Source organism: Cervus canadensis, chromosome 5 (genome assembly GCF_019320065.1).
Source record: "Cervus canadensis isolate Bull #8, Minnesota chromosome 5, ASM1932006v1, whole genome shotgun sequence".
NCBI classification, from domain to species: Eukaryota; Metazoa; Chordata; class Mammalia; order Artiodactyla; family Cervidae; genus Cervus; species Cervus canadensis.
In genome coordinates, this window is record NC_057390.1 from 38,371,813 (window position 1) to 38,386,705 (window position 14,893).

Genomic DNA, 14,893 nt, shown 5'->3' on the forward strand with positions numbered 1-14,893 from the left:
CTTCAGATGGTGTTAAAGCAAAGTGCTTCCTGGCTCTTAATGGCTTTCCCTTTGCAAATGGAATGAAACACAGCAGGGACTAAAAGTAAGCACCTAAATATTTCCAATTAAAGCAAGCAGTCTGGGCAAATAAAATAGTTAAGGGGAAATGTTTAAAATAGTATCAGTGCATGAGGTATGACTCAGACAAAGAAGGAGAGATTCTATATCAATCACTTCCAAGTACTTTGACTTCAGCATATGATACCTTAGGTGGCTTAGCATTAATCCATTTCCAGAGGCCACCACGCTCTAATATTCTGGCTACCTGATGCAAACAGCTGACTCATTTGAAAATACCCTGATGCTGGGAAAGATTGAAGGCAAATGAAGAAGAGGGTGGCAGAAGATGAGATGGTTAGATAGCATCACTGACCCAATGGACATAAATCTGAGCAAATTCTGGGAGATAAGGAAGGACAGGGAAGCCTGTAGTGCTTCAGTCCATGGGGTCACAGTCGGAAATGACTTAGAAACTGAACAACAACAACAATAACCAGTATTTCTTTCTCAACTGTTGTTTCTGGGAAAATCAGTTTCTCCAGACCTTATGACGTGTACTACAAAAAAGCAGAGGGTAGTATCTTTTTGAATGAAATGTGAACAACTGGGTTACACAAAATTGTAAACATTCCTTTCTTATATTACTTCCATGAACTTTAATTATATAGGAAGATATTACCTGAAAATGTTTCTAAATATTTTCACAGTTCAGTTCATGGGAGTAGTGTTCAAAGAAACATAACTGAGTTGTTATATCTTCATTGGAAGCTATCTTAAAGCTTTAAGTGCATTTCTATATTCCACTGCAATGAAGATATTACAGAGTGCAGAGTCTGAAAAGGGCCAATGAGTTAACTTTAGAATTTTTGAACTAGGATAAGGTAAAAGAAGGAAGGGTCTTACATTACAGAGTAGAACAGTGATTAAAGGCTGAGGACATGATACCAGTCTGTTAGATTTGAATTGCTGGATTTACTGCTTTGTGGCTTTGAAAGTGAAAGTGTTAGCCTCTCAGTCATGTCCAACTCTTTACAATCCCATGGACTGTAGCACACCAGGCTCCTCTGTCCCATGGAATTCTCCAGGAAAGAATATTGGAGTAGGTAGTGGCATATTATTAATTACATTATGCTTCAGTTTCCCCTTCAGTTGAAAGTTATTGAAAGGACTGAATAAGTTAGCATATGCAAAGTGCTAAAAATGTTACCTAGTTTATACTTTTCATTACTATTGCCATAATTTATTTACCATTTTCTGGGAAAATTGAACAGCAGACCTTGGACTATTCTGATCACACTCTTTCCTCTGAGTTTACAATAAACAAGTTAATTATTGATGTTATAAAAAATGGCTCTGAAAATTTTTTGAAAATCTCAATGTGTGCTGTTTGGGGAAGGTTGTCAGAAGAGGTGAGGACTCATATGCAAGTCATACATTTCAGTCCCCTAGCACGTCTATACCTATAAAGAGGATAATCCCCTGCCAAATGAATACCCACTACATTCTACTTCCCTCCTCAAGATGTTTTTCTTCTACAGAACTATGTTATAAATTGGAGCGTGGTGCAAACTGCTCTGAGGGCTAACTCACTGGGATAACTCTGACACCATTTAAAGCACAGAGACCCTCTAGGAACTCTAGGGGGTTCATTTGCCTACTACTGTGTTTGCAATTAGGTCCTTCCCTCAGCTGAAGAGTGACTCACATTTCTATTGAAAGACTGTCTTGATTTATAGATATCTAATGAAATGACTAGATTTTAAATCAGCAAAACATTTCATATATAATATTCTATTCTTTGCCCCCCCGCCATTCTTCCTTCACACTGGTACTCGAACAGGATAAATATATTTTCCCCAAATTGAAAGTTCTTTGTCTAGCATGCTATTTAAATCAGCATTGATTTTATGGGAAACAATAAAAAACTGGACCTGAATTTGGCTTATTCAGTTTCAATTTTAGTTTAACAGTTCAGTTTAGTCACACAGTCCTGTCAGGCTCTTTGCGACCCCATGGACTGCAGCACGCCAGGCTTCCCTGTCCATCACCAACTCCTGTTTACTCAAACTCATCTCCACGGAGTCCGTGATGCCACCCAACCGTCTCATCCTATGTCGTCCCTTTCTCCTCCCATCACCAATCGTTCCTAGCATCAGGGCCCTTTCCAAAGAGTCAGTTCTTTGCATCAGGTGGCCAAAGTATTGGAGTTTCAACTTCAGCATCAGTCCTTCCAATAAATATTCATGACTCATTTCCTTTAGGATTGATTGGTTGGATCTCCTTGCAGTTCAAGGGAAACTCAAGAATCTTCTCCAACACCATGGTTCAAAAGCATTAATTCTTCACTGCTCAGCTTTCTTTATAGTTGAACTCTCACATCCATACATGACTACTGGAAAAACCATAGCTTTGACTAGATGGACCTTTGTTGGCAAAGTAACGTCTCTACTTTTTAATATGCTGTCTAGGTTGGTCATAGCTTTTCTTCCAAGGAGCAAGTGATTTTAATTTCATGGCTGCAGTCACCATCTGCAGTGATTTTGGAGCCCCAAAAATAAAGTCTCTCACTGTTTCCATTGTTTCCACATCTATTTGCCATAAAGTGATGGGACCGAATGCCATGATCTTAGTTTTCTGAATGTTATATCTTGAGCCAACTTTTTCGCTTTCCTCTTTCACTTTCATCAAGAGGCTCTTTAGTTCCTCTTCACTCTCTGCCATAAGGGTGGTGTCATCTGCATATCTGAGGTTATTGATATTTCTCCCGGCAATCTTGATTTCAGCTTGTGCTTCCTCCAGCCCAGCGTTTCTCATGATGTACTCTGCATAAAAATTAAATAAGCAGGGTGACAATATACAGCCTTGATATACTCCTTACCCAATTTGGAACCAGTCTGTTGTTTCATGTCCAGTTCTAACTGTTGCTTCTTGACCTGCACACAGATTTCTCAGGAGGCAGGTCAGGTGGTCTGGTATTCCCATCTCTTTCAGAATTTTCCACAGTTTGTTGTGATCCACACAGTCAAAGCTTTGGCATAGTCAGTAAAGCAGAAATAGATGTTTTTCTGAAACTCTCTTGCTTTTTCAATGATTCAGCAGATGTTGACAATTTGTTCTCTGGTTCCCCTGCCTTTTCTAAATCCAGCTTGAACATTTGGAAGTTCTCATTTCATGTACTGTTAAAGCCTTTCTTATAGAATTTTGAGCATTACTTTACTAGCGTGTGAGATGAGTGCAGTTGTGTGGTAGTTTGAACATTCTTTGGCATTGCCTTTCTTTGGGATTGAAATGAAAACTGACCTTTTCCAGTCCTGTGGACCCTGCTGAGTTTTCCAAATTTTGCTGGCATATTGAGTGCAGCACTTTCACAGCATCATCTTTTAGTATTTGAAATAGCTCAACTGGAATTCCATCACCTTCACTAGCTTTGCTCCTAGTGATGCTTCCTAAGGCCCACTTGACTTCGCATTCCAGGATGTTTGGCTCTGGGTGAGAGATTATACTATCATGATTATCTGGGTCATTAAGATCTCTTTTGTTTAGTTCTTCTGTGTATGCTTGCCACCTCTTTTTAATATCTTCTGCTTCTGTTAGGTCCATACCATTTCTATTCTTTATTGTGCTCACCTTTGCATGAAATGTCCCCTTGGTATGTCTAATTTTCTTGAAGAGATCTCTAGTCTTTCCTATTCTATTGTTTCCCTCTATTTTTTTTTTTGCATTGATCATTGAGTAAGGCTTTCTTATTTCTCCTTGTTATTCTTTGGAACTCTGCATTCAAATGGGTATATCTTTCCTTTTCTCCTTTGCCTTTCACTTCTCTTCTTTCACAGCTATTTGTAAGGCCTCCTCAGACAACCATTTTGTCTTTTTGAATTTCTTTTTCTTGGGGATGGTCTTGATCACTGCCTCCTATACAATGTCAGGAACCTCTGTCCATAGTTCTTCAGGCAGTCTATCAGACCTAATCCCTTGAATCTATTTGTCACTTCCACTGTATAATCTCTTCAATTTAAGTCTGAATTCGGCAATAAGGAATACATGATCTGAGCCACAATCAGCTCCCAGTTTTGTTTTTGCTGACTGTATAGAGTTTCTCCATCTTTATTTGCAAAGAATATAATTAATCTGATTTCAGTATTGACCATCTGGTGATGTCCATTTGTAGAGTCTTCTCTTGTGTTGTTGAAAGAGGGTGTCTGCTGTGACCAGTCTGTTCTCTTGGCAAAACTCTATTAGACTTTGCCCTGTTTCACTCTGTACTCCAAGGGCAAATTTGCCTATTACTCCTGGAATTTCTGGACTTACCACTTTTGCATTTCAGTCCCCTTTGATGAAAAGGACATCTTTTTGGGGTGTTAGTTCTAGAAGGTCTTGTAGGTCTTCATAGAACCGTTCAACTTCAGCTTCTTCAGCATTACTGGTTGGGGCATAGGTGTGGATTACTGTGATACTGAAAGGTTTGCCTTGGAAACAGAGATCATTCTGTCATTTTTGAGATTGCATCCAAGTGCTGCATTTCGGACTCATTTGTTGACTATGATGACTACTCCATTTCTTCTAAGGGATCCTTTCCCACAGTAGATGAAAGAATTTCAGAATCTATGGCTTCTAAATCCTTCAAGGTTTATTAGTCTCTCTACTCTCACACAGCAACAAGCTGATAACTATAATGCATTACTTTCCAATGAAGAAAGTATTTAAAAGCTGAATAGCCATAAAAACAGCTTATAATATTACAATGCTAGCTAACAGGATTAGAACTAATGAGCAACATTTGGATTACATGTTTGTATGGTACTATAAAAATTCTCATTCTCCTAAAATATTATAAGCTCTTTTTCTGAATATCATCTAATTAGAATCATACAGTATGTAAAATTTTTGGATTAGCTTCTTTCACTTAGTATTATGCATTTAAGTTTCCTCCGTGTCTTTTAACTTGATAGCTATTTCTTTTTAGTGATAAATAATATTTCATTGTCTGGATGCACCACTGTTTATTTACATTTTTGGCAAAAATTCTCATGTATCCATACTTTTAATGTTGTATAGGTTAAATTACAGTAAAAAGGCAACTATAAACAAGATGCAGTGCTTCTACTTTAATTAATAACACAACTTGATTATAGTAAGCCAAATTTATATTCCACCATCAAGAGGGGTTCTTTCATGACATCATTTTATGACGGATCATTAAAAATACCTTAATAAATTCTTCATTACCCCTTAACATAATCAGTGAAAGATTTGAAGCTGGAAAAAAATGGAAGATGCTGAACATGCTACATTGCCTTGAACTTCATTTGTAATTTTAGTAAAGCAAATGGACCTTAAATGTTTCTTAATGTGGATAAATTCATTTTATTTCCATTGAACATTTTATTTTGGTATACTAGTTAGCTGGGGCTACCATTAACAAAGAAAAAAAAAACAAAACACCAACTGAACGACCTAAACAACAGATGTTTATTTTCCCACATTCTGAAGGTTGGAAGTCTGAAATCATGATGCTGGCAGGGTTAGTTTCTCCTAAGGTCTCTGTCCTTCACTCACAGATACAGGCTTTCTCTTTGTGTCCTCACAAGGCCTTTGTGTAAATCTCTGGGGTCTCTTCCTCTTGTCGTAGTGACATCAGTCATTGGATTAGGGCCTTTATGGCCACATTTAATCTTAATGGCCTTCTTAAAGGCCTTATCTCCAAATATAGTCATCCTGGGAATTAGAGCTTCAATATATGAATTTGGGGAATACTATTGGGTTCAGGGTACAGGGGGATTCTGCCATTGAGCCACCAGGGAATCAGAAAATACCTCTGTCAATATAATATACACTAAAAGCATGAAGCTTCAAATATTACATTTTTGTATGATTTTAAATGATTCAAAACACTTAGCAAATGACCCGACAATTAAAGGAACACTGCTGCTGCTGCTGCTAAGTCGCTTCAGTCGTGTCTGACTCTGTGCAACCCCACAGACAGCAGCCCACCAGACTCCTCTTTCCCTGGGATTCTCTAGGCAAGAACACTGGAGTGGGTTGCCATTTCCTTCTCCTAAAGGAACAAGCTGTGTCTTATCTCAAAAACTTTATATATCTTATATTATGTTGTTTTGCATATTTATTTTAAATTATTTATTGTATAAAACTTTAACCATATATAGAAATAGAAGAATATAATAAAATCCTTCACCATTACCCATCATTGACAGTTATTAACACCTGGTCCATCTTGTGTTATATACCCTGCCTACTTCCCCTTATCGTTTCTGAGCAGATATAAGATGCAAGATTAAAATGTAAGATTAGGTGTCTCTAATAATTCAAGAGGATGACTGGGCAAAAGTTGATTTTTCACATAAGGAAAACATTTCCAAAGAATATCATGACTTTCAAAAGGTCCACCTGCTGAAAGTTCAGTAACTGGAAAACTGCCCATTGGCTGAGATACAAGTTCTCCAGCATCCATTTTCAGCCTGCCCTCTACACAGCTTCTCAGCCCCCTGGACCCTCATTTCCAATTTTGGGAGTTAATTTCTCACATCTGGTGGCGCACTTCTTTTGTTTGTTTGTTTTTAATACACAGATTTGTGGTCCAAAAGAGTTAAAAGTTACAAATAGCAAACAAACATACGAAAAGATGCTTCACATTATATATCGTTAGAGAAATGCAAATAAAAACAACAATGAAATAGAACTACACACCTAGAAAAATGGGTGAAATCCAGAACTGACAACACCAGATGCTGGTGAAGTATGGAGCATCAAGAGTTCTCATTCATTTCTGGTGGAAATGAAAAATGATAGCCATTTCGGAAGACAGTTTGGTGGCATTTAACGAAACTAAACATACTCTTACCATAGAATCCAGCAAATTCACTCCTTGGTATTTACCTGAAAGAGTTGAAAATGTATACCCACACAAAAACCTGCATATGGATATTTACTGCAGCTTTATTCACAAATGCCAAAATTTGGACGTGACCATGAGGCCCGTCAGCAGGAGAATGGATAAATAAACGGTGGTGCATCGAGACAATGAAATATTATTTATCACTAAAAAGAAACAGCTATCAAGTTAAAAGACACGGAGGAAACTTAAATGCATAAGTGAAAGAAGCTAATCCAAAAATTTTATATACTGTATGATTCTAATTAGATGATATCCAGAAAAAGACAAAATTATAGATATTTTCAGTGGTTGCCAGGGCTTAATGGGAAAGGATATGTGAATAGGTAAAGCAGGGCTTTAGGGCACTGCAGATGCCCTATATGATACCGTAATGATGTATATATTTCATTATATAGATACATTTGCCAAAACTCATAGAATACACAACACCAAGAATGAATTTTAATGTAAGCTTTAAACTTCAGGTACATGCATGCATACTGTCACTTCAGTCATGTCCATTTGGGACCCTATGGTCTGTAGCCCACCAGGCTTCTCTGTCCATGGGATTCTCCAGGCAAGAATACTGGAGTGAGTTGCCATGCCCTCCTCCAGGGGATCTTCCTGACCCAAGTATCGAACCCTCATCTCTTATGTTTCCTGCATTGGCAGGTGGGTTTTTAACCTGCCACTTGGGAACTTCAGGAAATTATGATATATCACTGTAGGTACATCAGTTATAACAGATATACCATGGTGGTGAGGGGTGTTGATAATGGGGAAGCTATGCATGCATGGGGACAAGGAATATGAGAAATCTCCATACTTTCTGTTCTAAAAAAATATGCTCTATTTTTAAAGCATAATAAAAATTTTAAAGTTTTCAAAGTTTGAATCCCATCTTTTTTATTTACCATGTGATTTTGAATGAATTAATATCTATGAAGTCCAGTATGTATACCTGTCTATAAAATGGAATATCAAAAGTAAATGCCTTTCAGAATGATTAAGGATAATTTAAAATAAAAATATAAGAATTTTACAAAATGCTTTCAAGTACATATTTGTACTAAATTGATGGGAGGCTTTCAGCTGGGACATAAGGGAGAAACAAAAGGTGCAGCTAGGAGGCCATTTATTCCTTTATAGTACTTCTATAACGGGATCATAGAAATACTGATTTCCATTGATTACTTTATAGATTCCCAAGATCTCAACATGAGATTTAATCTATAATGTTTGCATAATTTTAAAAATCACTCTTTTGATGAGGCAATACATATTCATGGTATAAATTTCAAACTTAGCTAAATCATATATGGTGAAAATAAATCCTCCTACTCCTTTCTTCAACCAAAAAATCTATATTCTATATAGATAATATAGTTTTATTAGTAAGAACTTTGGTGATTTTTTTTGCACTTTAAAAGACTTGCCAGAGCAATATTGTAGTACCTTTACATACTTTCCCCCTAATTTTCAAAACATCATTTCTAATAAACGTATATTCCTGCTGTGTAGATGAAACTGATGTTGAAAATGATTAAGAAGCTGCTCAGAACCGTGAGCTAGGATTTATCCCATATCTTTGTGGTTGTGATTCCAAAACCAAAGGTTTTAAATTTGACTAATCAGCTCTATTAAGATGAGTCCTTGAGTAAAGATTTATTTATTCTCTTACCTAAAATAATATTTTCTGATCTCTATGAAGTTTTACTTTGATTTTCTTTGTTCCCTACACCCATCTTCCTTCCATACCCCCTCCCTAAACCTCCTAAGAATTGTCATTTTCTAGGATTTCAGGATGAGACTCTCTATACAATCACATTTTAAGCTTTTTTCTAACTTTAGAAATGTGGCAATGAGAATTTTAGCCAGCTTTTCTTCAGATTCAATTTTGATCATATATAAAACTCTTTTAGCCTTCTCAGGTCCTTCCATGAACAGGCTCAGAAGTAAGGCACCTCAAGTTTGATGAATTTCAAGTCTTATAAAATGCACTGCTCGCTTTCAAGTATGTTCATTCATAGCCATTCTCTTTCTATACCTCAAAGTCAAGAAAGGTATTTTTATAAAAGAATTTCCCAACCTACCACTGCTAATTCCATATGAATACAGTGAGGAGATAAGAGAAATACTCAAAGGAAGCACCATTTGCCCATGTTCAATCAAAATAAAATATCAAGTCATATTCGTTTCCCTTACTACGAAACACAGATATTAAAAAAAAAATCTAAGAGCTAATATGTGATTTCAGAAGTTCCTATTTTTGAAATAGCTAGCACTAATTGGTGTGTCCTATGACAGTGTTGTATAATGGGAAGCACAGTAGCTGGATGAGCTGCACCTCTCACTAATGGACTATTTTAGGCATCCATTCACTAGTCTTCAAATTCAGCTTCCATAAAATCATCTTATATCTACCGGGGCTATAAGAACCTTCAGTGATATGTATTAAATGTTTTATAAACTGAAAAGGACATAAAGTGGAGGATGTATTATCTCTGAAAAAAGGTATGTTTTTTGGTAAGAGAGTTTTGTTGCAAAATATCATTTCTTGTTTACAGCATTTAAAAAGCTATACAAATATTTAAAGTCAGTTCCAAATTTGGCATATGAATTTTATCTATGGCAGGGAAGATGGAAGATAATCCCACGACAGAGTAATGCAAGTTCCAGGAACAAAGACTCTGTGAATTTTAGCATCATCATCTAGAGTACTAGGAGTAGAGTGATAAAACTCAAAGAAGCCTTTTCAGAAGGGAAATGGAGAATAAGAGATATAAAGTTCCATGCCCAAAGTAACAAAAAATAATCAACTAAATACTACAATATAAAATAAAGATTTGTTTAAAGCAACAAAAATCATTATTGGTGAAAACTCTACAACCCAGAATCCAAGGCTGCAGGATCAAGCTTTTCTTTTTCTTAACATTGATATGTAATATCTCTGAAGTTCTCATGCTGGAGTTTCACCTGGTGGGTAGCTTAGCAGTGGAACCATGTGGGAACAGATAGCTCTGACCAGACTACCTCAATTGATATCATGTATGTAATTCTCAAGACTAGTGCTGGTGCTAATCCACCTTCTGAGATTTTCAGCTTGGCAACAGATGCCCAGAAATTTGTATCTATAAATAATAAGAATCCAAGTGGGACCTGATAACTTTTTTTTCAAATAATTAATTAGTTCTTTTTGACTGTGTTGCTGAGTGGGCTTTTCTCTAGTTGCCGTGTGCAGGCTTCTCATTGTGGCTTCTCTTGTTGCAGAGCAAGCGCTCTAGACGTGTAGGATTCGGTAGTCATAGCTCACCAGCTCAGTAGCTGCAGCTCCCAGGCTCTAGAGCACAGGCTCAATAGTTGTGGCATCTGGGCTTGGTTGCCCCACAGGATGTGAGATCTTCCTGGATCATGGATTGAACGCTCATCTCCTGCATTTGCAGGTGGATTTTTCACCACTGAGCCACTAGGGAAGACACTGATCACTTTTTATGGCTACCTTTAACATTTTTGATGTATTTTTGTTGTTGTTGTGAATTGCTACTTTGAAGGCAAATATAACCCCCTGGAGAAGGGAGTGGATACCCATTCCACTATTCTTCCATGCAGAATACCATGGACAAAGGAGCCTAGCGCCTTACAGCCCATGGGGTCACAAGGAGTTAAGACACAACTGAATGAGTAATACTAACTTATTGATAAAGAATAAAACTTTTCAATAAAAAATTTTAGAAAACCAGTATCAGGCCCAAAGATAATGCTGATTCATTGAGTGAGTGCTAAACTGGACAGTTAATGAATATGGAATTAAGAAAGCTTTATAAGGTAAATAGTTCCTGCCTCTTTTCTAAAGATAAATGAAAGTGCATTAGGGCTTAGCTGATGTCTTGAAATCAAAGAAAAGGGAAAATATAAACATATTTCTTTTTGTAAAAGATCTATTCATAGCATGTCTAAGTTACTCTTTTATGAATCTAACATGTTTCTAAGTTAAAGTGGCTTGATAGTCACATTTCAAAAATTGACAGTCATTTAATGTTGATAATTATTGCTAAATATATCTTACTTATAAATTCTGAGTCTTTTTCTTAACTTGATAAAGTCTGGTACTTTATTTATTCTTCAATCTAGACAGACAAACCTACTTGAGATAAAGCATTTTTGCCACTGGTGTATTTACTCAATGTACTGTAGGTTGTCAGTATGACAAAAGATAGTGAAAACAATTTTGGCATTCACCTTCATATTGCATAAACACCAAGAGAATTGAAACTGGGAAGCTGTAATTTAGACAAGCTGACCAGCAGTTACCAATTGCTAAGAATTAAAATTCAATTTTCATACGTTGAGCCAGAGGAAAGAAATTCTCAGAAAATTTGACAATACCCTTAGAGCTCATCTTAACTTTCCCTCGAACTTTGTATTGTGGATAAATCCTTTAATATTTTGGAGCTTCTAATGTGTAAAATGAAGAGGTTGTACACATGGGTCCCTACAAAGCCCCTTTTAAAATTTTATTTGAATACATTAAAAGCTAACTTTAGACTTACATAACTTCAGGAAAGGTACAAGAGTTTTCCTATATCTCTCATGCAGCTTCTTCTAATGTTATTTTATACAACTATAGTAAAATAATGAAGAACAAGAAATTAATGTTGATGCAATAGTATTAACTAAACTACAGACTTATTTGAATTTCACCAACTTTCCACTGTCATTTTTCTTTTCTAGCATGCTGTACAAGATCTCACATTATATTTAGTTGTTATTTATATTTGTTATACAATCTATGGCATTTCCTTAGCTTTTCTTGTCTTTTATGCTTCTGACACTTTTGAAGAATATTCATCAACAATGTAATAGAATACCCTTAATAAGGGGACCATCTGATGTTTTCTCATGGTTAGATAGGTTGTACATTATTGTCAAAAATAACACATACATAAGGTTGTACCCTTCTTGGTACTTCACATCAAGGGACTCGTGACGTCTCTATGTCTTATTCCTAGCGATGTTTACCTGGATCACTTGGTTAAGATGGTGTCTGCTGGGTTTCTCCACTGTAAAGTTATCATTCTTCCCTTTGCAGCTGATAAATACCTTGGGAGACACACTTGAGGTTATGTAAATCTTTTCCTCCTCAAACCTTTTCCCAAAATTTCTCTAATTTTAGTATTCATCAGTGGAGTATTGTCTGTAACAATTATGACTGAAGTTACTGCCTAATGATAGTCCTTTATTTCCCTTGTTTCTTCTATGTTTTCATTAAAATTATACTATAGGAAAGGATTGTCATGTTTCCACCATTTATTAGTTAATCTGATTATTTATTTATGTTAGTAAGGATCCATGAAAATGTATTTCAATCTAGAAGCTATATTCCAATACTAGTATTATTTTATTCCTTTGAAAAACTTCTTCCAGTTCTGTCTTCCAGGGCTCCCTGGGGTGGCTCTGTGTTGTTTCTTTTCCTTTTTTTTCTCTTTGTAAAACTCTTTACTTTCTGGAACCAGAAGTTTCAGATTCTTCTGGGTCCTAGATGACCTAATTGTGATCAGAATATCATGGCTTCTAGGCCATAGTAACAGACAGAATAAGAAAATGTGTTTGTGTAGTAACCCCTGCATGGGTGAACACACTCCATGTCTATTGCTCTATTTATTGATCTATCAAAAACCAGTTTATACAGATACCTCAAATTCAAATCCAACACTGCATAGTTCATTCTAGCCTTCCTTCTTTCCTCATTTATAAATTCTTTCGTTGAAAATGAGAAATGTGAGACCTGGCTCTGATTTTATCAACACTATTTTTCATATTTGTCAGTTTCAGTATACACATAAAATAGTTTCAGAATTGCTAAATCATACCCCTACAAAATACAATTTTCCTAACCAGAGTTTATTTTGCCTTTGTGTGTGTCAGTTGTTCAGTTGTGTCCAAATCTTTGCAACCCCATGGACTGTAGCCCACCAGGCTCCTCTGTCCATGGGATTCTCCAGGCAAGAGTACTGGAGTAGGTAACCATTCCCTTCTCCAGGGGACTTTCCTGACCCAGGAATCGAATCCCAGTCTCCCACATTGCAGGCGGATTCTTTACCATCTGAGCCACCAGGGAAGCCCTTATTTTGTCTTTACCTTATAGTATTTCCCACAGTTTCTTATATTAGTTCTTGACTTCTCCACTTTTTTCAGTGTGGGATATGTTATTCATTTGTGATGCAGTTAGGTTTACTTGCTGGTATTTGTAGTAAATTTTTGGTTCCCATCACATTGTGGTTGGTTGAAAATGTCTATTTATTTTAGGGCATATGGGAATACCCTCAGGGCATTTTAAAATTATTATTATCTCACCAAAACATTGATGTTTTAAATTGCTATTTATGAAAAAAATTCAATCTATTAAGTGGTCATTTCCTGATTTATTTTTGTTTTAATTAAAGTCACATATAATTACAAAGAGAGTTTCCAATGGCATCTCTAAGTTGATTTAAATTCTGACCAAAAGAAGACAAAAATTAACAATCAGCTATCTCATACACTGTTATAATTTCTCATATTTATAATTGTTATGCACATTTTATGACTGTAATTAAAATGCATAATTTTGATTGTTTTTCAAGAGACACACTGCAAAAAGTTGATTTTACTACTTCCACAGGCACATAGACTACAACACTTGACTAAATGATTTCTAAGATTATATACTTATTTCTGACTCAAGATCTAATAGACAGAGGGCCAGAAGAACTATGGACAAAAGTTCATGACATTGTACAGGAGGCATGATAAAGACCATCTCCAAGAAAAAGAAATGCAAAAAAGCAAAATGGTTGTCTGAGGAGATCTTACAAATAGCTGAGAAAAGGAGAGAAGCTAAAGGCAAAAGACAAAAGGAAAAATATCTGAATGCAGAGTTCCAAAGAATAGCAAGGAGAGATAAGAAAGCCTTCCTCAGTGATCAAGGCAAAGAGATAGAAGAAAACAATAGAATGGAAAAGACTAGAGATCAGTTCAAGAAAATTAGAGATACAAAGGGAAGATACAGGGCTTCCCTGATAGCTCAGCTGCTAAAGAATCCACCTGCCTCAGTCAGGACGATCCGCTGGAGAAGGGATAGGCTACCCACTCCAGTATTCTTGTGCTTCCCTTGTGGCTCAGCTGGTAAAGAATCTGCCTGCAATGTGGGAGACCTGGGTTTGATCCCTGGGTTGGGAAGATCCCCTAGAGAAGGGAAAGGCTACCCACTCCAGTATTCCGGCCTGGAGAATCCCATGGACTATACAGAGTTGGACTACACAAAGAGTTGGACACAACTGAGCAACTTTCACAAGGGAAGATTTCATGCAAAGATGGGCACATTTAAGGACAGAAACCATATGGACCTAACAGAAGCAGAAGATACTAAGAAGAGGTGGCAAGAATACATAGAATTATACAAAAAAGATCTTCATGACCCAGATAACCATGATGGTGTGATCACACCTAGAGACAGACATCCTGGAATGTGAAGTCAAATGGGCCTTAGGAAGCAGCACTACAAACAAAGCTAGTGGAGGTGATGGAATTCCAGCTAGGCTATTCCAAATACTAAAAGATGATGCTGTGAAAGTGCTGCACTCAATATGCCAGCAAATTTGGAAAACTCAGCAGTGGCCACAGGACTGGAAAAGGTCAGTTTTCATTCCAATCCCAACTGGAATGAAATTCCAATTCCAACACCAAAAACTCTTCAAACTACCGAACAATTGCACTCATCTCACATGCTAGCAAAGTCATGCTCAAAATTCCCCAAGCCAGGGTTCAACAGTACATGAACTGAGAACTTCCAGATATTCAAGCTAGATTTAGAAAAGCCAGAAGAACCAGAGATCAAATTGCCAACATCTGTTGGGTCATTGAGAAAGCAAGAGAGTTCCAGAAAAACATCTACTTCTGCTTTATTGACTACGCAAAAGT

General features: G+C 36.6%; 1 pseudogene; it reads right to left on the reverse strand.

Annotated features, from left to right (window-relative positions):
- Window positions 1–5,168: 5,168 nt before the first annotated feature.
- LOC122441281 lies at window positions 5,169–6,511 on the reverse strand (annotated as a pseudogene).
- Window positions 6,512–14,893: the final 8,382 nt, after the last annotated feature.